The 22371-nt window shown below is 48.8% G+C and overlaps 1 protein-coding gene across 1 annotated transcript in view; it reads left to right on the top strand.

Annotated features, from left to right (window-relative positions):
* The first annotated feature begins 1759 nt into the window (after positions 1–1759).
* KDM7A (lysine demethylase 7A) overlaps positions 1760–22371 on the top strand; it is a 124757-nt gene continuing 104145 nt past the window's right edge. The window contains exon 1 of the mRNA XM_058531290.1: positions 1760–2198. The gene's annotated coding sequence lies outside the window, so the exon portion shown is untranslated. The remainder of the gene's footprint in view (positions 2199–22371) is intronic.

Genomic DNA, 22371 nt, shown 5'->3' with positions numbered 1-22371 from the left:
AGTACTGACTTTTAAATTTCATCTTAGTGAAAATAAGTTCCCACCCAATCTCGGTCCCCTAGCCTTACATTCCTCTAAGGTCTTAGATTATCCAACCCAGAATTTTCCTACCGTGAGGGGTTTTAGTTCTCTCTTGGGCTCTCTTATGAATGGAGTTGTCATTCTGCACATTCCTAGGCAGTATGAACATCTGAATTGACCAATTGAACAGTTGACCAATAATCTACCAATTTCACCCTTGAGTTATTTCAGACTTTTCAGATGGAAGTCATTCTACATCTGTGGGTTCCAAACCTGGCTGGTTATCAGAATCACTTCAGAGTATTCAAAACAAAACAAAACAAATACACACATCCAGGACCTCCTGAATCCCAACCCAGAGATGTCCTCAGCGATGTGCATTTTTCAAAAGCTCAACAGATGACCGTGATGGGCACTCAGTCTTGGGAACTACCGAGGATTATCCACTTTGCTGAACAGGCCAGAGACTTCATCTGGCACTGTGGCAGAGACACAGTGAATCTTGGAGTGACAAATCCTCTAGGAGCAAAACTCTTTTTAACAATATCATCATGGCCATGGGAGGGGTGGGAGATTTTGGTTTCCTCAGGGCTGGGACGATGGCAGTGGCTGAGGTGGAGGCTTCAGAGGTCCCCTTGGGCCTAGCCTATTTTAGGCAGGCAGAGCCCAGAGGATGGGAAAGGAAGAAGCATCTCAGGTTGGTGACCAATATGAGAGAAGACAGAGAGGGCCACAGGTCTCAAGTTGGCCAGAGGGGTGTGGGTAAGGAGGAAATCCACGTTGGCAACCCATCCTCAGTCCCCATTTTTCCTCTGGTACTGGCTTTTCTGGCAGTGAGTCAATGGAATCTCTTCTTCATACATAGGTGTCTGATAGCTGAGCTAACCTGTGTTTCAATGGGACAATTTGAAAGAGCAATGACTAAGGGGAAAAAAAGATTAACCCAGTCCTTCTGGTTTTTATTTTAATTGCTGGGTGTGCCCTGGGCACCAGAATCATAAAGCAGGCCTGGTTTCCTTCCTTTGATGTATTTAAAGGGCCTGGATTTGCAGTTAGGACACCTGGGTTCTAGTGGGAAAGCAATCACTAACAGCCAGCCTCACTGCCCCCACTGGTCAAATATGAGTAATAATACCTGTCTTATAGGTTATAGCGATTACCTGATAAAATCATTCATGTGAAAGCAATTTGGACGCTGTAAAGCACTAGGTACACAAATGGCGAGGCGCTTAAGTTTCCAGTAGGGAAATGACCCAGGATATAGAACAGCGGGAGAAACCCATCACCAGCTTCTGAGATGCTCAGGTTAGGAAGCGCAGTTTCCTCCCTCTGCCCTCCTCCCTTCTTCCTTTGCCCCATCACTGGCCACATGTCCTGTGCCTTACAAACGGCAGGCGCTCTAATCCAAAGGAATTAGTAAATGAACGCACTCCTGGTATTTTTGGTCCTTGATAGACACCTGTCCTGGACTTCTGGGAAGGCAAGCCCCAAGAGAATGCTCTTGGCCAGGTCTCCATAAATGCTTCCAGTGGCAATTCCTCCGCAGCCCGGCAGGTTTCCATTGGTTCGGGACCCCTCTGCGTCTATCTTTCATTGGCTGACTGCTGCTGGGATGAGCAGAGACAGCCCTCTGTGGTTCACCGAGAATCACTTAGGGCTGCTTGCACCTTTGCTGCCCCCTGTCCCCACGCAGCCCCTGGGAGCGCCCTCCTCTTCCGCGCGCTCGGTGACACGGGCGGCTCTCCTAGTCCCGCCCAGTCCTAGGCCGGACACCTACAACTTGCGCTCAAATCGCCCCTGTTGGGAAACCTTCCCAGCTAAGCCCAGCCTTTACCAGTCCCTTAATGGACGTCTTTCTGGTCCCCTACTCAGAGGCGGAGCATCACTCCCTGGGCTACGCACGCGAGCTGTGCCTTTGTCACTTTCTCAGGCCCCGCACCAGCTGCGTAAAAATGCTCCTTCCTAACTCCTCTTCTCTCCCGAAACACAGGTCGAAGAATGCAGTGAACTTCTTGGCTCCTTCCCGAAGAACGCTGAGGTTTAAATGGGCCCCAGTCAACAATCGAATAAAATGGAAAATTTTTTCATCACTTTCAGAAGTATCTTCACTCCGCAAGAACAGCATCCACAGTCCTCAGAGCAAGCTTATTTAAGCACCACCGAGCAAGAGAACACCGGTGAGTTAGGGGCGCTTTCTAGCGGCTTTTCCATCCACCCCCTTCCCATCGGGCTGTCATTGTTCCCCCGAGGCTCAGGGCGGCGAACCCCGAGGGCCAGCCTGCGCGCCCCGGTAACCCCTGCCCTCTGGACCAGCTGCAGCCGCTGCAGCTCGGGCCGCCCCTTACCGAGCTTGGCCCGGGAGCTCCGCTGGGCGGGGGCGCGGGCGGGGCCGGCGCTGCCAATCACCGCGCGGCGCACGTGCGGCACGTCTCCGCATCGCGCCCCCGCCCCGCGCCGGCTGTGCTGGAAGTGCTGGGGCCGGGGGGAGGGGGTGTCCGGGAGGAACTGGGGGGGTGCGCTGGTCGGGGGGTGCGCAGAGGGCAAGAGGTGTGACCGCGCGGAGGTCGCAGGACCCGCAAGAGGTGTGGGCCGGGGGGCTAGGAGGGTGTGAACGCGCGGGGGTCGGAGGAGGTGCACGGGGGTCTGTGGGGTGTGAGTTGGCGGGGAGACAGGGGGCGGGGGAGTGTTATCGCGCGGGGCTGGGGGGCTATGCCCGGGGGGAGTCTAGAGGGTGCGAGCGGGCCGGGGTGAGCAGGGTGTGGAGAGGGAGTGAACGCGCGGGGTCAAGGGGGATGCTTAAGGTTCTTGGGGGGCGCGTGGAGGGGCGCGGAGTACAAGCTTGCCGAAGGAGCCCCCCTGGGGGACCCCAGGGCCGACAGGAGGGTCCGCCGTGGATCGGCTGCCTCCCTAGCCAATTAGGGGAGCGCTGGGAAATTCCCCAGTCGGTCTCAGCCTGTCTCTGTCCCTCAAAACTAGACCACAGATGGGTGGGGACGGGTTTGTTGACCCTCATGTCCACCACCAGCTTAGCCAAGGGCCCATGGCAGGAGAGCAGGGAGGGGGACTCCAAATGGTGGGCCCAGAGCACCTGCCCAGGAGAAAGCAGATCGTTTTAGGCGCCTCCTTCACCACCACTCCCTTCACTTCCCCCACCCCCGCCATCCTCGCCAAAAAGAGGAGTGTTTTATTTCTGGTTGTGATTTTCAAACACAGAACCATCGAATGTGTAAGCCAAAGGGCGGAAGCCCAGGAATCCGAGCTGTCCGAGTGGACTTGACAGTGGGCAGACGGGAAAAGAGGGGGCACCGCCTGCAGGGGACCAGAGGTTATTTTTGGTCCACTCTGTGACAGGGCTTCCTGGCTGCTCGTTAATGCCCGGGGGAAGTTAGGAAGGCGTCGGGGCCAACACTCTATACAGAGCGACGGCTTCGTTCTCGGGTGTACTGTTTGGATCCTGGAAAGTTCCTCTTCCCGGCGTGGAAGCCAGTTGGATGTCGCTGTAACTCACTGAGTCCCCTGAGCTGTACTGCTGTGTACCCTCCTTAAAAGGCTGTAACAACTTCCGGAGGAGGAATTCCCTTTGAAGTGTGGGCGACATTTCTTCTTCTGACTTCACTGTCGTCTGCTTTGATGTGGGATGACGCGAGGCTTAGCAGAGACTGGCCACTGGGACCAGTGGATCAAACACCACTCCAAGTTCGCCTCCACCAGGACGGACACTGAAAGGCAAACTGAAATACTCTAGAAAGAATCTCAAATGTTTCCATTTCCTGCTGTTTTTAAAAAATTAATACAGTACATGTTTTTCAAATGTATCATTCAGTTCTCCATGCCTATGAAATTACAATGGAAAACGTTGGGCTAAAGTGCTCCACCTACATTATTTCATTTAATCCTCACAACAGCTCTGTTAGGTGTATATTATCCCCACTTTGAGGATGAGAAGTTGACGGCCTCGGGTCACAGCCGGCTGACTGAAAGCCTGCCTTCTCGAGCACCACCTTCACTAAAAGTTAATTGGGTGAATCAAATGAATCAAACCACGCAAAACACCTCAGTGCCTGGCACATGATAACCGCGCAATGGAAGGTGAGCTATTCTTCCAAACACTTATTATTACAAATAAGAAACGTAAAAGTTCTCTCTGTTGCGGCGGCAAGTTCTACAATAATTGTCTACAGCAGACCTTGATGCATTCTTTTAGAAATGTTTAGGGTTTTGCTTTTCTCTGGTTAGAGCTATCTCCAAATGGTATTGGGCGTGGAGTCCTGAACAGGTTGCTCCATGACAAACTATACAGTGTGTCTTTCGGTAGAGATTTGCTCCCAGACTTGATCTGTCCTTCCTTCCCAACTGGAGACTGTTATCACAACCATGCTGTTCAGACCTCAGCTGGGTGCTTTAATGTCTACAAATTTAGAATGGAATGGTGTGTGTGTGTGTGTGTGTGTGTGTGTGTGTTAATGACATGGAGAAGGTAACGTGACTTTGTCTTAAAATTTCACAATACAAATCAACATTATTAAATCATTTACTTTTTAAAAAGTGCTGCTTTTGGAGTGGGTCCCCACTAAGTTACGAGAGCTACTAGGAATCATCTGAGGCAGTGTGATGGGGACTGTCCTAGAGACAGGTGTGCCCTGGGAGACCCAGAGGACAGCAACTAGGCTGAGCTGCCCAGGTAGCTGTTAGCAAGACAGGACAGGGAGGAGGCAGGAGCCCCAGAAGCACTGATAACTGAGGTGCCCGGCACAGCCCCAGTGAGGGCCTCTCTTTAATTAAAGGCTGGTGGGAGGCGGAGCACAGCCAGGCTTTGCTTGTAACACAATAAGATGGAAGAAGGTATAAAGCAGTGACACAGGGTAACAATAGAAATGATAACGTGGTATTTATTGAATACCTACTATGCTCTAGGCACTGTGCCAGTGGCTTCTCATGCTCTATGCCGTTTGACCCTATGACGTAGGTTACTATTATTATTCCCACTTGACGGGTAGGGAAGCAGCCCCAGGGTGGTTAAGTCCGCCAACATTACCCAGCTCGTCAGTGGCCCAGTCAGGACTCCTGCTCCTGGCCATGTAACTCAGCCATGGGGGATGGCAGCGTTTTGCTCTTTTGTGCTGAGATTCAGTTTACAATTCTCGTCACGGAAGAAGTCAGGGACTTCCTGGTCTGAGTCCATCTAAGGAGAAAACACTTTTGAAAAGGAGTTGGCTGAATCTGAGGGAAGGGGAGAAGAGGTAAGGGTCAGGTGGCCAAGCAGGGATGAGTGAGAGGAATTGGGACAAATGACACAGTGGGACAATGCGGTGATTGGTGTCATTGCTGGGGAGGAGCAAGAGCGCCTTTAGTGGTGCATGTCCAGGGAAAAATGAAGAGAGATGAGGCCTTTGCTTCATTGAATCAGGAGCAGCCGGTGGCAAGCTCGTGGGGCGAGGTGTCAGAGGAAGGCGTCCACACTAAGACATAGGACCTGCAGGGTGGCCAGTTTGTTTCAAAGTACAACAATAACATCTCACGATTTTGACACAGTGTTATGGGTTGAATTGTGTCCCCCCATAATTCATATGTTGAGATCCTAACCCCCAATATCTCAGAATGTGACCTTTGGAAGTAGGTTCATTGCAGGTGTAATTAGCTAAGTTAGAATGAGGTCACACTGGAGCAGAGTGGCCCGGATCCAATCTGTCTGGTGTCCTTATAAAAACAGGAGATTTGTACACAGACATGTGAGCGTGAAGGCAGAGATCAGGGTGATGTGTCTACAAGCCAAGGAAGGCCCAAGATTGCTGGCAGACCACGAGAAGCTGGGGGAGAGGCCTGGAACAGATTCTCCCCCACAGCCCTCAGAAGGAACCAACCCTGCTGACACCTTGATCTTGGACTTCTGGCATCCAGAACTGTGAGACAATAAATGTCTGTTGGTTAAGTCCCTCGGTTTGTAGTACTTTGTTTCGGTGCCCTGGCAAACCAATACACATGGCCATATGTCTGATGGCTGCCCTGGCTGCGATAGAGCCCTCAGATTTTTGGAATCTTGCTTTGTAGAAGCTGAGAGGACATGTTTTATGTGAAATTATTTCCTCTATCTTTCTAACAATGATACGTGTACATAGTTTAAAGAGTGAAATGGGATAAATACATAAAAACTAATGAAAAATAACAATAGCCCTCATCCTTTGCCCCCTGTGCTTTCTCCCCAGAGGCAGCCACTCTCAACCCTGTAACCTTTCTCCTGGTATTTACCTCCATTTTTCTAAATAATATGCTTCTATTACTATTTCTTGACTTTTCAGTTTGGGACATTGCCTGTTGACTTCCAACTATGGTAGCTGAGAAGTTAGTCCCCAACCCCATGTCTCTGTATCACAACATTTGATGAAATGATTCGTAGTCCCGTCATAGGACTAGACAAATACTGTTGGCTTCTTAGCCAGGTAGTGCTGTAGGACCACACTGCCTTCTCCTACATCCCTTTTCTCCCTCTGGAGTTAGTCACAGCTTTGTCGTTTTCATTCACCTGATTTTCTCCGAACCTGTATGTTCCTCACATGCTCTCCTGTCTCTGCCATACCACTCTCAACAGTACTTTCCAGGTCCCCTGCCCTTCCTTCTTTCCTTGGTGGTGCCCTCAGGCCTCCTGCAGGGCAGCCCAGGAGCTGAGAGGGATAAGGAGTTGTCTTTTTAAAGTCGCTAGGAATTTTCTGTTTTTTTGAGGTGGATGTTTCAATTCCCCTTTGGGACAAAGCCTCTTTTTGTCTCATGGAGGCCACCTGGAAGGCAGGTACACTCATCCTGGGGGAAGCTGGCAAAACACCCTTCATCTCACCTGAGTGCAGAGGTTCACAGTTCTGGTTTGAGCATGTCAATCATCTGTCAGGCTGAGCCAGATCTGAATCCAGGGGGTACAAATGACTAGAGAGCCAGCGATTCCTAAACTCACTCCTATGGAAACTGGTGTTTTTGTTGGTTAAGTTTTTTTTAGGGAGGAGGGGGCGGAGATTTGCTGAAAGTTTCTTGCAGGAGATTCCGAGTGGACAAACGTGGAAGAGGTATTTTCCCCACCTGCGCACAGAATCAGCACAGCTGGGTCATGTAGGGTGTGGAGGCTCTAGGACATGGAAGCAGCCCCCTGGCCTGGAGCCTGGCAGCCTCACCACAGGCACCAAGGTGCCGTTAGCAGTGGTGGCCCCAAGGCTCCTAGTGGTGGTTTGGGGGCTGTGGACCTCAGCAAGAGAAGCCGGGGCAGAGGAAGGACACAATAATGACTGGGACTAATTGGGGGACCTTTTTTTTTTTTTTTTTGTGAGCAAGCTTGGCCCTGAGCTAACATCTGTTGCCAATCTTCCTCATTTTACTTGAGGAAGATTGTCGCTGGCTAAAATCTGTGCCAATCTTCCTCTGTTTTGTGTTTGGGATGCCGCCACAGCATGGCTTGATGAGTGGTGTGTAGGTCCGCGCCTGGGATCTGAACCTGCGAACCCTGGGCTGCCGAAGCAGAGTGTGTGAACTTAACCACTATGCAAATGGGCTGATGGGGACCCTTTTGAGGACTCCCTGGGAGACCCAGGAGAGACTTTGCAGGGGTGGGGCTGAGGACCTGCATTCATCTGGGGCCTCAGAATCTTTGTGATTTGGAGTAGCCACCTAAAAGGGATCTGATTTCTACCCCAGGCTGCTGGAAACTAGGTATACATGCATGTTTTCTTCAGAGTGATTCAGGGAGATAGGCAAGGTATTTTTACTTCTATTTTATGGATGGAGACTCAAAGTCTCAAAGAGGCTTATATCCTTAAGTGACAGAGATGGAATTAGACCCCTGGTCCAGTGCTTTTCTACTTCCATTGAATATGAAACTCAAGTTGCAGGAAGGTAACAGGGAACATAACAGCCCCATTGTACAAGTTACTGGTCGTAGGTCTGAAATATTTATCACATTCACTGTGGGCATCACATTTTAAGAGCAACAAGAATAAACTCAAGCACTCCCTAAATTGAAATAAGCTTCACGAAAACAGATCAGGTCTGTCCTTTTCAACGTTATATCCCATTGCCCAACAAGACCTGGCACGTAGAAGGTGCACAATAATTATTTATTGGATAAATGAATGGATCCTGGAGATGACAAAACCTGGAAACTAAATCATTTAGAAAGTAGCTGGAGGAGCTGAAAGCATTTAGGTGGGAGAAAAGCACAGGAGAACTGGCTTGGAGTATGAAAAGCCACAATATGAAAGAGGGATGAGATTGATTTGTGTAACTTCAGAGCAGAGCAGAGATAACTGGGAGGCAGGACAAGAGCCAGTGGGCAAAAGTTAGAGTAAGACGGATTTCGGCTCTAAGTAACAAAAAAATCTGCAGTAATTAAAACTGTCGAAAATGAAAATGGAGCGCTTGGGATGACCGTCAGCCATGGCATTTTGTAAAAGAAAGACTCTGCTTTGGGAAGGAGATTGAGCTGTAATACTTACAGCCGAGTCTGTAGAGAAAGCAATGCAACCAGTTAGTGCCAGAGAACCCCAGGAGGCCATCTCCCCACTCGCTCCCGGGAAACCAGGCTGCTGTGGTCTTTGCTGGCCCTTCTGTCTGCCCCAGGAGGAGCCAAGGATCTTTGACCTCCTCCCCCAACCCGTGAGCCTGTCGCTACTGCAGAGGCCGGCACAAAGAGGCATAAACGGGGTGTGGTGCCTGATCACAGTAGGCAGGGCGGATTCGTGGAGAAAGGTGCCGAAGATCATGGGCCTGTGAACAGGCTGTGTCAGGAATTGAGGGGGAAGGCGCCACAACCAGGGGGTGTGAAAAGGAGTGAAGATATTTAGAATGTCTCTAAAGGAACCACAGGACTCGTTGGCTGACTGAATGTGGAGGGGAAAAGGACAGGAGGTTGATGATAATTCTGAATTTTCAAGCCTGATAGTTGTGTGTTCACAGAAGAAATTGGGAAGGAGAGACATTTCTGATATGGACAGTGAGATACTGATGGAGAGATGCCTTGAATGAGCCCGGGGTCTGGGGGAAAGGATGGAAATGTGAGCCACTGCAGTCTTTGGAACTCATCAGTATAAATTTGAGAGGTGAAATCTTGTGGACGGAAGAGCTCTGAGTGCAAGAGTTGGAGAAAGAGGATGGAGCCTGAAGAATGTGCACAAAAGCCACACTGTCCCAGAGCTTTGGGAAGCATTCCCAGTTTCCCCTTGGGGAGTTTCTTACACACAATAGCTATTCCATTCTAACCTCACAAGGCTGGTATTTTCCAAAGGTGGCACATGTTCTCCTGGCCTGATTCTCCTTGAAAGCAGAGCCTGAGAAGAGGACTTGCATGCAGGCAATTTATTTTGAGAAGAGATCCCAAGGAACAGGAGAGAGGACTGGGGAAAGTGAATCAGGAAAGGGGGAGGTCTATCCAATTGGCCTGCGTAACGGGACTCAGTCCCATTGGGGGCCTTCCAAGGAGCCATGTAGACCATGCCTAAGAATTGTTTGCCCAAGCGAAGGGAGAGGAGAGTATCCGCTGGTTCTTGTTTCTTGATTGTCAGAAGTTGTCCCACAGTGAGTGGGTGCCTGCAGGCTACCAATTCCACGAATGGCAGCAGAGAAAACCTGGGGCAGAAAGCAAGAGATACAGGGCACAGCTGAGGCAAGGTCTCATCGATGACACCTCCATGCAGCTGATTGCTGCAGGAGCAGCTGGAGCAGAACGAGGATGTAAGGATGATGTCCCATCCATCCATGTATTCATCATCACTGGGGGAGCCTCCCTTCTCCGTGCTCACAGCAGCAGGAAGCAGAGTTCTCTCTGGATCTTCCAAGAGCCAGAGTTGCCCCTGCACACGATAGTGTGCTCAGTGTCGTGGGCGAGGGTGCCTCTCATCCGCCTCCAGGCCAGGCCAACGTGGCTAATCTCCTCCATAAGGGAGAACCCTCTGTCGCAGCCTTTTTTTTTTTTAAAGTTTCTTTTTTATTTTTTTTAATTTATTTTTGTGTGAGGAAGATCAGCCCTCAGCTAACATCCATGCCAATACTCCTCTTTTTTTTTTTTTTTTGCTGAGGAAGACTGGCCCTGAGCTAATATCCGTGCTCATTCTCCTCCACTTTATGTGGGACGCCGCCACATGGCCTGACAAGCGGTGCGTCAGTGTGCACCCGGGATCCAAACCTGGGCCGCCAGTAGCAGAGCGCGCGCTTAACCGCTACACCATGGGCCAGCTCCTGTCGCAGCCTTTATCGTTGAGATGGTTGCAAATGTCACAATTAGTTCATCCTTGCCAGGAAGTAAACTTCCTTTTGCCTCAGTTTCATAAATATGGGAACCAATGCGGTCCTCCCTCCCACCCCAGCCGGCTTCCTTGACGGCTGCGGTAGGCGCTGAGAAGCTGCTGTGTGTGCTCTTGCTGAAGGGGAAAGTTTCCACATGCCCGCTTCACTCCCGGCACTGGGCTGGGGCATGAACCATGGTGTAGGGCTTGAGAGACCACGGGACTGCTTATCTCAGACATGGCTGCGTTTCCTAAGATGCTTCTCGTCAGTGGGAAGTGAATGGAAATTTCCTACACTCTGGTCTTTTCAGACAAGATTGAATTTGTTGCTTTAATGGGAAACTCTTTACTGAAGTCTCAAGGATCCCATTCTAGCTATTTCTAATCACTATTTTGGATTCCATTCTCTTTATATTTACAGATTTGTTTTGCCTCACTCACAGCTACCAAGTGTATTTTTACTGAGTTTCTTTGGACAAGGTTAAGTAGTCTCTTTTCCTGACTCCTTGTGATTTTCAGTGACCCCTGTTTAGAGTTCATCATCACACAACCTCAGGGGTTTTCTGAGGTTAAGAGGAAAACAGCAGCTTAAAGGCTCAGGAAGTGGTTGGGCTTTGGGAGTTCTGGAAATAGAGCCCGGAACGTAGACTTACAAAACCTTGATGAGCCTGTACTGGTGGCTCTGATGACCTGGTCCTCCAAGGACTGAGTAATGCTGCGAGGCTGGCCTCCTGCCTTGGGAAACACAGCACCCAGTGGCCTCGAGAGTGAATGGAAAGCTGCTGGTCATCCCTTCCCAGGCACCAGATATGCATTCTGGGCCATAGAGTTGGGAATTATCCTTAGAGCTTAGAGAAGATAGTTGAACCTATTCCTGATTTGTATCAATTGGTTTAGACTCAGCTGCAACAATGGCATCTTAAACAAGATATATTACATTGTTTCTCATGGACATAGTCCAGTTCTATCATGTCAGCTTCACCATCATCAGGGACCCAGGCTCTTTCCAGCACTCTGCCCTCTCTAGACTGTGTGCCTCATGGTCCACAGTGCCTCCGTGGTCCAAATTGACTGCTGGAGCTCCAGCCATCACATCTGACTTCCAAGTGGCAAGACAGAGGAAAGGGAGAAGGGCCTACACCTTCTTTTAAAGAGACTTCCTGGGAGAACCATACTATACTTTTGCTTACAACTCATTGGCTAGCACTTAATGGCAAGACCAAGTTAAAGGAGGCTGGGAAAATTAGTCCTCTAGCAGAGTGCAATGCTACTCTATAAATTTGGGGTTCTGTTGCTGTTGGGTTGGGTAGGCAGCTAGCAGTCTCGCAGAGAAAGCTGGATTTAGTAGCTGTGAAATAAATAAACAGGTTATTGGGATTTGTAATTCACTTAACTCTCTGTGTGACCTGAGGGAGGTCAGTTGACTTCTTTGAGCTTCAGTATCTGCATAAAAAACAAAGTTCGACTTCCTGACCTCTAGCTCTGATTGTTAAACTGTGTTCCATGAAGTCTGGGGTCTTGGAGGCACCTCGGAGGTCAACGGGAGCAGTTAGAGTCGAGACAGAGAGGAGCCCAAGCCAGACCAGTTCCTCTTTTGTCCACTTTGTTGTGTCACCGTGGGTCTCAGCAGCTCTAAATCTCCATGGCGGGGGAGAAACTTCAGGAGCGATTGTGGAAAGTTCCTGGGTCTCCAGAGAAGCAAATTGGACACGTTATGTAGACTCAGGTTTCTGTGGTTCAGGAGATAGAAGGATACGCTTCTGTAGTTCTGAAAATTCAGGGAAGTGTCAGAAAAAAAGCTTGGTCATACTTTCCGGATTCCGTAGATAATCAGACATAATTTTCTTGACTCAGGGGCATTAGGATGTACTTCCTAAACTGGAGTGAAGAGAAAGTGAACTTCAGAATAAGATCCAGGCTGGCTTCTCTGCTCTGCTATTTGCTGCTCATTGCTCAGTCTCGCTGAGTCTCAATTGCTCATCCATAAAACGAGGATAATAGTACCTACTCTGAGGGCTGCTGTGAGAATTAATTGTAATCAGGTGTGAACACTTTATAGGCCGTGAGGAAACGTTAGTCTACTTCAATGTCGCCCATAACACCTAGAGGTTAAGGTAGAGTAGAAAGTCCGGTCTTAATGGTTCAGCCAATCAATTCCCCACGTTCAAAATAAAAATGATGATGTTGGGACTCTGAAGCATCACCCCGAATGGTGTCTGGGCCGAGCCCCTATCCCGTGGGGTTTGGAGTTCTTTCCAATGTGCGATGCTCTGGAACCAACCACATCCCACTGCTATGGTTTGCCTTCTCCCTAAATCTTCACTCTTTTCCTCCTTACTGGTTTTTTCTCCTCACCATCAATGAAATATTGTGAAGTCTTCCCCATCTTAAAACAAAACAAAATCCTTTGTGCCTCTAGGCAGATGACTCTCCATACCTGTGCCTTTCCTCCTTCCACAGCCACGGACCTCGAAGGAGCTGTCTACACAGGCTGCCTCTCCTTTCTGCCTGCCTGTGCTGTCCCTGCTCACTGTGAGCACGTCTGTGCCAAATCTCTCCATTGAAACTGCTCCTGCCAAGGTCACGAACAACCCCAATGACTAATTTCACTTCTTATGTGGGCTGAATGCCCCCAAGCTCCTTTGGTTTCCTAAATTCACCCTTCACTTTAACAAATGAAAGTTCGGCACGTAGGTATAAGTAACGCGAGTAAGTGTGGTGTGAACGCCAATATTTCTGAGGATCGCCTCACCTCAGAGGGCATATGGGTATGTGTATGTCCTTAAACTCTTCCAATTTTCTCTCAACTCCTGCTCTCGTCCCCATTCTTGTCTCAGCAGTCTGAGCCCCACCCTCTGATTTGCATCATCCCCAGTATGAACACACCTGCTTGTCTTCGCACCCAAGGACACCACTCTCCTAGTGCCACTGGGTGAAAGAGACCAATATTCAAGTCTGTAGATGCTTCCAGGGCATTACAGCAGGAAGAGAAAGGGAAGAACACCAAGCATCCGCTCCCACGTTCCTGAGGCCCGCGGCCAGAGACCCCGTAGAATCTCTTCCTAGCAGCCTCTGTTCTTGGCCACTGTCTCCTGCTTTGTTCCTGGAGCCTCCTTGCTCCCTACATGGAATTTCCTATTTTAGCTTCTTTTAGTCCCAAGGCGCATCCCAAAGTCCTGTCTCTGAAGTCACTGGAGCCCGTGAAAATAACCATTACTCTCTATGCTGGGAAATTTCAGTTCTCTTTTGACTCGACTTTCCTTTTCAGGCGAGGGTGGGGCTGGGTGCTGGGGGGTGAGCTCCTTACCAGCGGGCCCACAAGACCCCTTCCAAACCAAAACACAGTCCACCCTGGGTCTCCACCTTCAGCCACACAAAACACTGGCAGAGATTCTGAAGCCAGCTCTTCTTTCATGGAATCAGTGGTTTCAAAGAAGATTCTAGGCTTCCCTCTCCAGCAGCAGTGCCTGTGGAAGGAGAGTGAAGATCTTTTCTAGAGCAAACTCTCGGGTTGTGGTTTGTCTTGTCTCTCCCTTGCATTTATGTGGCCTTTCTGCAGCGTTGACCCTCAGACCACAAACTCCTGCTCGACGCTCTCCTCCCCAGGCTGTCGTCACATCACAGTCTCCTGTTTTTTCTCCGATCTCCCTGACTATTCTTTCTGTCTCCTCCTAGGGCTCCTCTTCTTCTGTGTTTTTCTTTTTTTTTTTTTTTTAATTTTTATTTCAAAATAATTTCAAACTTACAGAGATCTGTTGCACAACAATGTAAATATACTTAACACTACTGAACTGTACATTTAAAAATGGTTAAGATGGTAAATTTAATGTGATATGTTTTTTACCGCAATTACAAAAAAAAAAGGATGCTATATGAAGGCATAGTTACATTGCAGAGGGGAGGGGTAGAGATGGGAGTTGAAATTCTTAGAAGAACAACTAACAAGTCAATTTTCAACTCTAATAAATGTTTAGCATTTAATACACACCTCAAAATAATTTCAGACTTACAGAAAAGTTGAAAAGAATGCTGCAAAGAATTCTGGTACACCTGTTCCCAGATTCCCCAAATGTTAACAATTTGTCACATTGCTTTATCGTTATCTATCTACCTATCATCTATATCTGTCTGTCTGTCTGTCTATCTATCTATCTAATTACTTTTTTCTTGAACCATAGGGAGTAAATTGCAGACATAAGTCATCTTTATCCCTAAATACCTCAATCGGTATTTCCTAAAAAGAGTGTTCTCTTACATAGTACAATGATCAAAATTAGAAAAACACTGACAGTACTGTTGTCTATCTTGACTATAAACTTTACCTCAGATTTTGCCCCAGTCATGGTGACATTTTCAGTTTCCCGTTTTGGATTGCTGTCTCCTTGGGTTTTCACACATGAAATCTAGAGTACCATCCCCCACCTGAACCCGTTCACCAGCTCCTCCTGCCACTCAGGATTCAACTTCAACTCCATATCACTCGGCCTGGAAGACTTTCCCTGCACCCCTAGGCAGGAGTTACATCCTCTTCCCAGGTGCTCCCCCAGTACCTTGAATTTGCCCCAATCCAACTGTGACACCGTTGAAATGAATTAGATCTACTTTGATGCCTTCCACTAGGCTGTGAGCTCCTCTAGTCCAGGAACCATATCTTGCCCATTCCTTATTGGGAAACCTCAATGAACACATTATCTGGCTCTAAAACACATGCTCTGTAAACATTTGTTGAAGGGATAGGTGGGTGAGTGAGTGGATGGGATGAGGGAGGGCACGCCTCTGACGCAGCTGCAGGGTTTTGTTGATCTAGGGAAAGTAACCAAGACTCTGGCGACTCAGAGACTTGCGTTCTAGGGACAGGGTGGCCAGTTCTTGGACTCCAGCTCTCACAGGCCTAGGACATCCAGGAGGAACACCAGGAACAAGACGAAATATTTCAGAGTCCAAAAGACTTAATTAAGGCAGGGCACTCATCAGATGTCCAAGGTGCCCGTGACCCAGAAGGACTGGGTTTCCAAGTACAAATGACTCCAAAGGAACAGGTTTCCAAGGCCCTGGTGACTCAGATAGGGTTGGGCTCCAGAGCTCAGGAAGAGAAGGTGCCAGGTAAGAAAGCAATCAGTGAGGTTTCTGCCCTGGTGGCCAACCACATGGCCGAAACTCCCCATTGACTTGGCAGCCAGTTGAGCCTACAGTTTCCTAGGGAACCGAGGGCCAATCTGTAGTGCAGCTCAGCATGGAGCCGGGGACAGTTTATGAGGGCCAGATGGCTGGACTCCGGGCGTTGTCAGTGTTGCAGGGCAGGCGGCTAAGGGTCTTGGGGGTAGGACTCAGCACCAGGGCTGGGAAGGTCTGAGGAAGGCTAGAAACTCACATGGGCCGTGTAGGTGTGGGGCATGGGAACAGGTGAGGCCTGGAGATGTGCATCAGAGTTGGTGGTTAGACGAGTGCAGAACCAGAGCCTGGTGAGCAGTCCGGAACCAGGGGCCATTTGTTCTACAAGTCAAGATAAAAGCGAGTGGGAGTGACCACATGGTTGGAATGTGGGTCAAAAATATTATTCGCCCCACGAGAGCAGGAATCTTGTCTCTTTTTCTCTGCTGGATCCATACTGCCTAAAACACGACCTGGAACAAAAGAGTCACACAGATCAGACTGAGAGCCAGAATTAGGAGGACTATTGAAGGACAGGGTTGATTGTGGCTCTTGCAGCCCCAGGAGAGAGAGAGTTTTGATGAGGGAACTGACTATACATTTTTTAGTTTATTTACTAGGATTAATACCGAAGTGAAGCACTGATGGTAAAAAAAATCATAAGAAATAAACATGTAAACAGTCATAGTACTGGGCAGAAGGTACTCTCTGCTGAGGGCTGGATCCCCAGCCCCTTGGACAGCTACCCCAGGTGTGAGAAGGTGAGGCAGCATGTCTAGGAAGCCCTGTTGCTAAACAGACCTGGGGCAGGGAGGGGGCTTCAGTGGGAAGCTGAAGGACCAGGAACGAATCACTAGACCTGACTTGTCCTGAGAAGGCAGGAAATGACTAAAACTGAACCTAATCACCAGATATTTTCTGTCTTGATCTTACTCAGTAGATACGTAGATTAAGGGAGTTCAGAGCATGCGTGCAGGCAGCCTGAATTAGGCTGAGTTACATAACAGGGAGGGGAAGTCGTTTGTCATATGTGGTTGGAGATGGGCACAAAATGCTCCATCTGTTGGGTTTTTTTCCTGATGGCAACAAGAACTGGGATGGAGGCACATCTGGGCAGTGATCCGAGGGGCTGACAGACAGGGGAAAGGCCTGGACGGCTTACAGTTAGGAACGTGAGCTGGAAGTGCAGGCGGCAAACCCCTGCCAGCAGCCGCAAGGGACTCTGGACTCTGAGGCTCCCGGGAGCTCTGGGCAGGAGGCCTCTGACACACATGAGATGGGGCAGCTCAGTGCCTGTCGGTAGGGAGCAGGTAGACAAGTTAGAGAACTGAGCAGACTGGGTACTGGGTTGGAGGCAGTCATGAGAAGGAAGAAGAAAGGGCAGGTTCTGCCACCACCCCAAAATACTATTTTCTATAGTATCATAAATGACTCCTCTTTATGGGTTCCAAGGATCACCATCACCATCACCATCATCATCACCATCAAAGTGCCATTTACTGAGCACTTCCCATTTGTTCAATGACCTCTTAATTCTCACAGAATGCTGTGAGGCAGGAACTATTACAAGGAAACTGAGGCTCACAGAGGTTAAATGACTTGCCAAAGATTATTGTTACTAGAGCCTTACCTAGTAAGTGGCAGAGCCAGACTTTGAATCAAGGTCTGATGGATCTAAACTCTGTATAGCCTAGAAGTTAGGAGCACAGACTGTGGAAACAGACTCACTAGTTGTGTGGCCGTGGGCAACTCTGTAACTCAGATTTCTCATCTGTAAAATGGGAATGATGGTGATAATAGAACTACCTCATAAGATATTTCTGAGGGGCAAGTGAGGAACTGTAAAATACAACTGCTTGAGGAGTAGTTGCTAAATTTGCCTGATTTTGTTGCTAACAAATTGCTAACAAAGTTGCCTGATTTAGCGAATAAAAATACAGGACGCTCAGTTCAGTTTGAATTTCGGATAAACAGTGGATAATATTTTAGAACAGGAAGTCTTGCAATATTTGGGACATACTTATACTAAAAGTTATTCTTTGTTTATCTGAAATTCAAATTGAACCCAGCATCCTGTACTTTATCTGGCAGCCCCGCTGAGGAGGCTCCCCAGGGTGGCCTTGACCCACTGCCCAGCTCGTTTTGCAGGGCTGTCTGGTCTGGTGGGGTGCATTGCCTCCCCACCTTCCTGCGTCTGGTCCTGCACGTTCATGCCCCCGTGCCCCCTCCTCTCCTTTTCTCCTGGTCCCCAGGCCTTTCCTTCCTTCAAGCCTCCTCCTGGGGGTCTTCAGCAGTCTTCACAGTGCTTCCTCCCCGACAGACCACACTTAGAGTCCCTATCACACGATTTAGCCCCGGATTATACAGGCCAGGTCCATTTGTTGCTCTTTCAGGTGAGTGAATCTGCTCTCTCTAACTAGGCTCCGTGCGTCTGTCAGACAGGGCTCTGTCTTCTGTGTCTGGAGCATCTAGAGGTTTCAATAATTGCTTGCTGTGTGAGCAGTTGCAGAAATGGAACTGGCTTGCTGAGGGAGCCACTTCTATTTTCCTAGCATGGCTGGGGTCGTGCAGTCAGAGTAAACCAGAAAGTCTGACGTCTCCAGAGTACCCCCAGTCCGCCCTCGCGCCTCTCCAGCCCGCAGCCCTGTTTCACTTCTCCTTCCCACGGAGGGGAGCGGCTTGGGCAAAAGTTTGTTTTTTCTCAGCCGAGGAAGTAGCACCCAGTGCACCTCCCTTCAGCTGCAATGAGGAAACGACAGCCAGCCCAGAGACCCTGAGAGCAGAACAGGAGGCAGACACCAGCAAAGATGCTCATACACCTCTGTCACACCTCATCTCAGGTGGCTTGAGCTCTGTGCTGAGCATCAGGGCCTGCCTGGCTACTTCCCCTGTCACCTGGGCCAGGGTGGACACACTGACCCTTGATTCTCTGTCCTTCATGCTCTTGTTCTTTTCTTCTTCCCTGGCCCAGTGTGGGCCCGTGCAGAAGCATGATTCATAGGCTGCCCCCCCACCCCCCACCCTGGCTGTGCTGCATTACTAAAGCCATGCTTCTCAAACTGGTGAGCCTGAGTCACGGTGAGGCTTGTTGGAACGCACATGGAGAGGCCCCACCCCTGGAGTTCCTGATTCAGTAGGTCTGGGCTGGAGCCTGAGAATTTGCATTTCTATCAAGTTCCCAGGTGATGCTGAGGCTGCCAGCTCAGGACCACACTCTGAGACCCACTGTACTCAAGTGTCTGGGTTGGCAGGAGTTGAGGTTCCTAGAGGCACTCTTGACCCTCAGCTCCTGATTTTCAACACTCTAGAAAGACAAGGGATCCCAAACCAGGATGACAGTCCTCTGCATGCCCATTTATTGTGGCTGCATCCCTGTAGCACAAAGGACTTTAGATATGGTAATTGCAGGGCCAGTTGGTAATCCTGTCTGAGGAGGCCTTCAAGAGGCAAGGCATTGTGGGATACAGTTAGAGTTGGAAAGGCAAGTATTTCCCACAAAGTGTTTATCATCCAGTGGAGAAACAAAATGAGAACTACAGATCATGACTGGTCATTTATTATGTAATCATACCCCTCAGTAGTGGGTTCTGTGGGTTCTCGCTCCCCCAGCTGCTGGGAGTGGCTGGCTGATGGCTCTTGGTTGAATCCCTTTCCAAGAATTGCCCTCCTTGCTCAAGGTCACCTCCTTTCCCCAGGCAGCCCACATTCACTGGCTGGTTGGTGCTGGGGTACAGCCCCCTTGATCCAATTCTGGACACTGAAGAGCCATCCCAGCTCCAGAGCTGCCCGTGGGGGAGGGGTGGCATTTGTTGTGACCACATCACCGCTCAACTCCTCCCTCTGCCCAAGCCTACTTCCCTCACTCCCCACCAGCGATGGACCCTGAGGGCATCCCAGTAAACTTCCTGCCGGCCAGTGTCTGTTTCAGAGTCTGTTTGCCTGGGAACCTGAGACATCTATTTGTCTCTAAATCTGGGGAAGATAGTACAGATGATAAATGCTTCTAGAAGTCAGAGGAGGGTGCTATCGTCAGAACCTGGTGTTCACTCGGAGGAGGAAGCAGATCGGGCAGTGATGGGGTCTGACTGCTTTTCCCCCACCCTGTCTCTGCGCTGGCTCCTTGCTCCCGTAACCCTGGGAGCCTGCTTGCTCTCACCAGGACTTGGACGCAGCTGTCTGCTCACTCCCCTTCCACCTGGACTCCTGTTCTCTTCACACTCTTCCTTATACTAACTCATCTCAGCTGTGACCTTTGGTTATCTCCATAAAAGCCACTGGCATCTTCAAGAAGAGATAGAAAGAAAAGAAAGTCAGGAACAAAAACAACACTGACACAGTAGTGAATCTTGGTAGGGGCCCTCTGAGAAGATACTCTGAGAGTTCTTTAAAGTTAAACGTGAGGTGCCCAGAGGGCTTCTAGATGTAAGGATCACAGTCCTTGATGAGCATGACTTCTGGGTTCAACACGGGGAACTCCCTGAAGGAAATAAGAATAACTTACAGCCTGGCACACAGTAGGCGTTCAACAAATACAGAGTGAGGGAGGAAATGGATGGGCCAGGCCGAGCCTCTCTTGTCAGTCGTTTCTTAACGAATAACACTGATGATGTCAGCTAATTTTGAGATTGTAAAAGCATCCCCACCATGTTTCCATGTGGCCTTGGCAAGTAATGGCACCTGATGACTTCAGAGGCCCCCAAGCCCTATAGAATATGAAAGGAGGAGGTCTATTTGGAAAGGAGTCAGCCGAATGTCACCCCCCGAAAGCTTTCCTAACCCTCCCACTAATAGGTAGACTCAGCCTCTTCTCCCTTTGGATGGACACCGTCCCTGAGGACTCCTCCTCAACGTTTAGTCAGACGCAGCTCCTGGAACGCTTCAGTACGCTTACTTGACAATCTCCCTCCCGCCCAGCCTGTGAGCTCCTCAGGGCCAGGGACCACATGTGTCTTTATGCCCCTGAGCACAGTGCCTGGCACACTGGAGGGAGTTAATATTTATTGAGTGAGCAAATGACACATATTTGTTCCAGAAATAATCTGGAATGGGAAAGATAGGGCAATTAATTTTAGTTTGGACAAAACGTTATTCTTCGAAAATCCTTGAAGGTGATAAACATGAAACAAAAAAGCAGCAATTTGTATTAGTGGCAGCACACAAAACAAGACTGATTAGAGCCGTGGCAAAAAAAGGTTCTCCGTGGATCTGGGTTTGCTTTATTCTCAGCTTCTTTTCTGGAAACGAGGGCTTTCTGTATCTTTTTGACACAGTGGAGGACACTGAGTGCAGAGAACATAATGACTTTCTTTGTTTTAGACTGACTTTTCTCCCTGGTTCTTAGATTTTCGTCTGATTCTCTTAAATAGGCAAAATCTGACAACTCAGATTCCTTCAACATCTTTTAGCTCCGTTCACAACAAGAATTCAAAACATATAACATTAAATTAGACCGATAGATTTATAGTTAATGCTTGGGTAAGCTATGCTTTTACAGCTATTAGATAAAGCATTCTAAGAGCAAGTTATGCAAAGTATACTTTAATGTTCCCAAACATCAAAATGATTTCAATCTCTTAAAGGGCATTTCTGTATTTTCCCCATTTAGTATAGTTCTCTGTCCCCTAAGTTTCCCTGTTCCCCATTTTTTTCCCAGAAACATTTGTTTCATCATGTCTTCAACTTTCCGTAACAATCTACAACTCTACCCTCACAATTTCTTTAAATAAAACCAAATAATTAAAGAAACATGCAAGGAGAAAGTTCTGGAAAATAAAATGATAATAGCTCATATTTAGTGAGATTTACTAAGTACCAGGGACATTCTAAACACTGTACCCCATGCCTCATTGAATCTTCACAACAAGCTCATGAGGCAATGGTATTAATCTCAGCCCCACCTTGCACATGGGAGTCTTGCCCAAGCTCACACTGGTGTTGGGTGGTGGGCCGGGGGTGCAAACACTGGTCTGTAATGCTCCCAGCCTGTGTTCTCAGCTACCACAACATCCTCCCTGCCTTCTATGACCAAGATGAGAAACAGGGAAGATAGGGGCTCTTGCTTGAGCCCTGTCAATGGGAGCTGAGACAAGATGACCACGTAAGAGGTTCTCCTGTGTTTGCTGAGCCTATTTGTTCTGAGACTGCTTGACTGTCTCCAGCCTCAGGGTCACTGAAGTTTATTGTAGAAAAAAAGGATCTAGTTCTTGATCTCTCTCTCTTCCTGTATTCTGTTGCTATATATTTTGGGGCTTTTTATTGGATTCTCATCAAAAGAGAATTTCTTCTACTTCTGCTTCATAGACACTTGAACTTCCTTCTACCTCCTATTTTCCCCCATTACTCCCAGAGAGCCACCAAAAGCAATTGAGAGGTCAAAGGTCAACAGCAGGAGTCAAAGGACACCAGCCTGGTCCCCTAAACAATGGTGAGGGCCAGAAAATTGAAAACTGACAGAGTGCTGAAAACTTCTGCATCTGTGAACCAATTAATTGGACCCCTGTCCCTGTGGAATGAGGGCAAGACACCTCAGATCTGGTGTGGACGGAGCTAACAAAACACTGCTAAGGTGAAACCAGCACGGAGAGACAAAGCTTTCCAGGAAAAGATTTGGCTTCTCAAAGACCTTCTATTATCTTATTCACATGTTCCACTCATGATTCCAACCAGTGTTCGTGGTCTGCCTGCTGTGAGCAGGGCACAAGGAGGGAGTGAAGGGCATTTCATCCATGAAGTCAGGAAACTCAGGATGTCCCTTTCTCCACCAGGGTGTAGTGGAGTGTCACCTCAGCAGGGCTGAGCACCTGTGACCTCTCAGATCTATTCTCCCCTCCTTCCATCAGCCATTTCAGACCAGACGCACTTAGTGTGCTACCGGACACCCTCTCTACTTGCCTTCCTTGGATGGGGAGTAATTTTTGTTCTGGAAAGAGAGGCTTTGGGGGCT

This window comes from Diceros bicornis, chromosome 3 (assembly GCF_020826845.1).
Source record: "Diceros bicornis minor isolate mBicDic1 chromosome 3, mDicBic1.mat.cur, whole genome shotgun sequence".
Lineage (NCBI taxonomy): Eukaryota > Metazoa > Chordata > Mammalia > Perissodactyla > Rhinocerotidae > Diceros > Diceros bicornis.
This window is presented reverse-complemented; position numbering and strand designations above follow the sequence as displayed.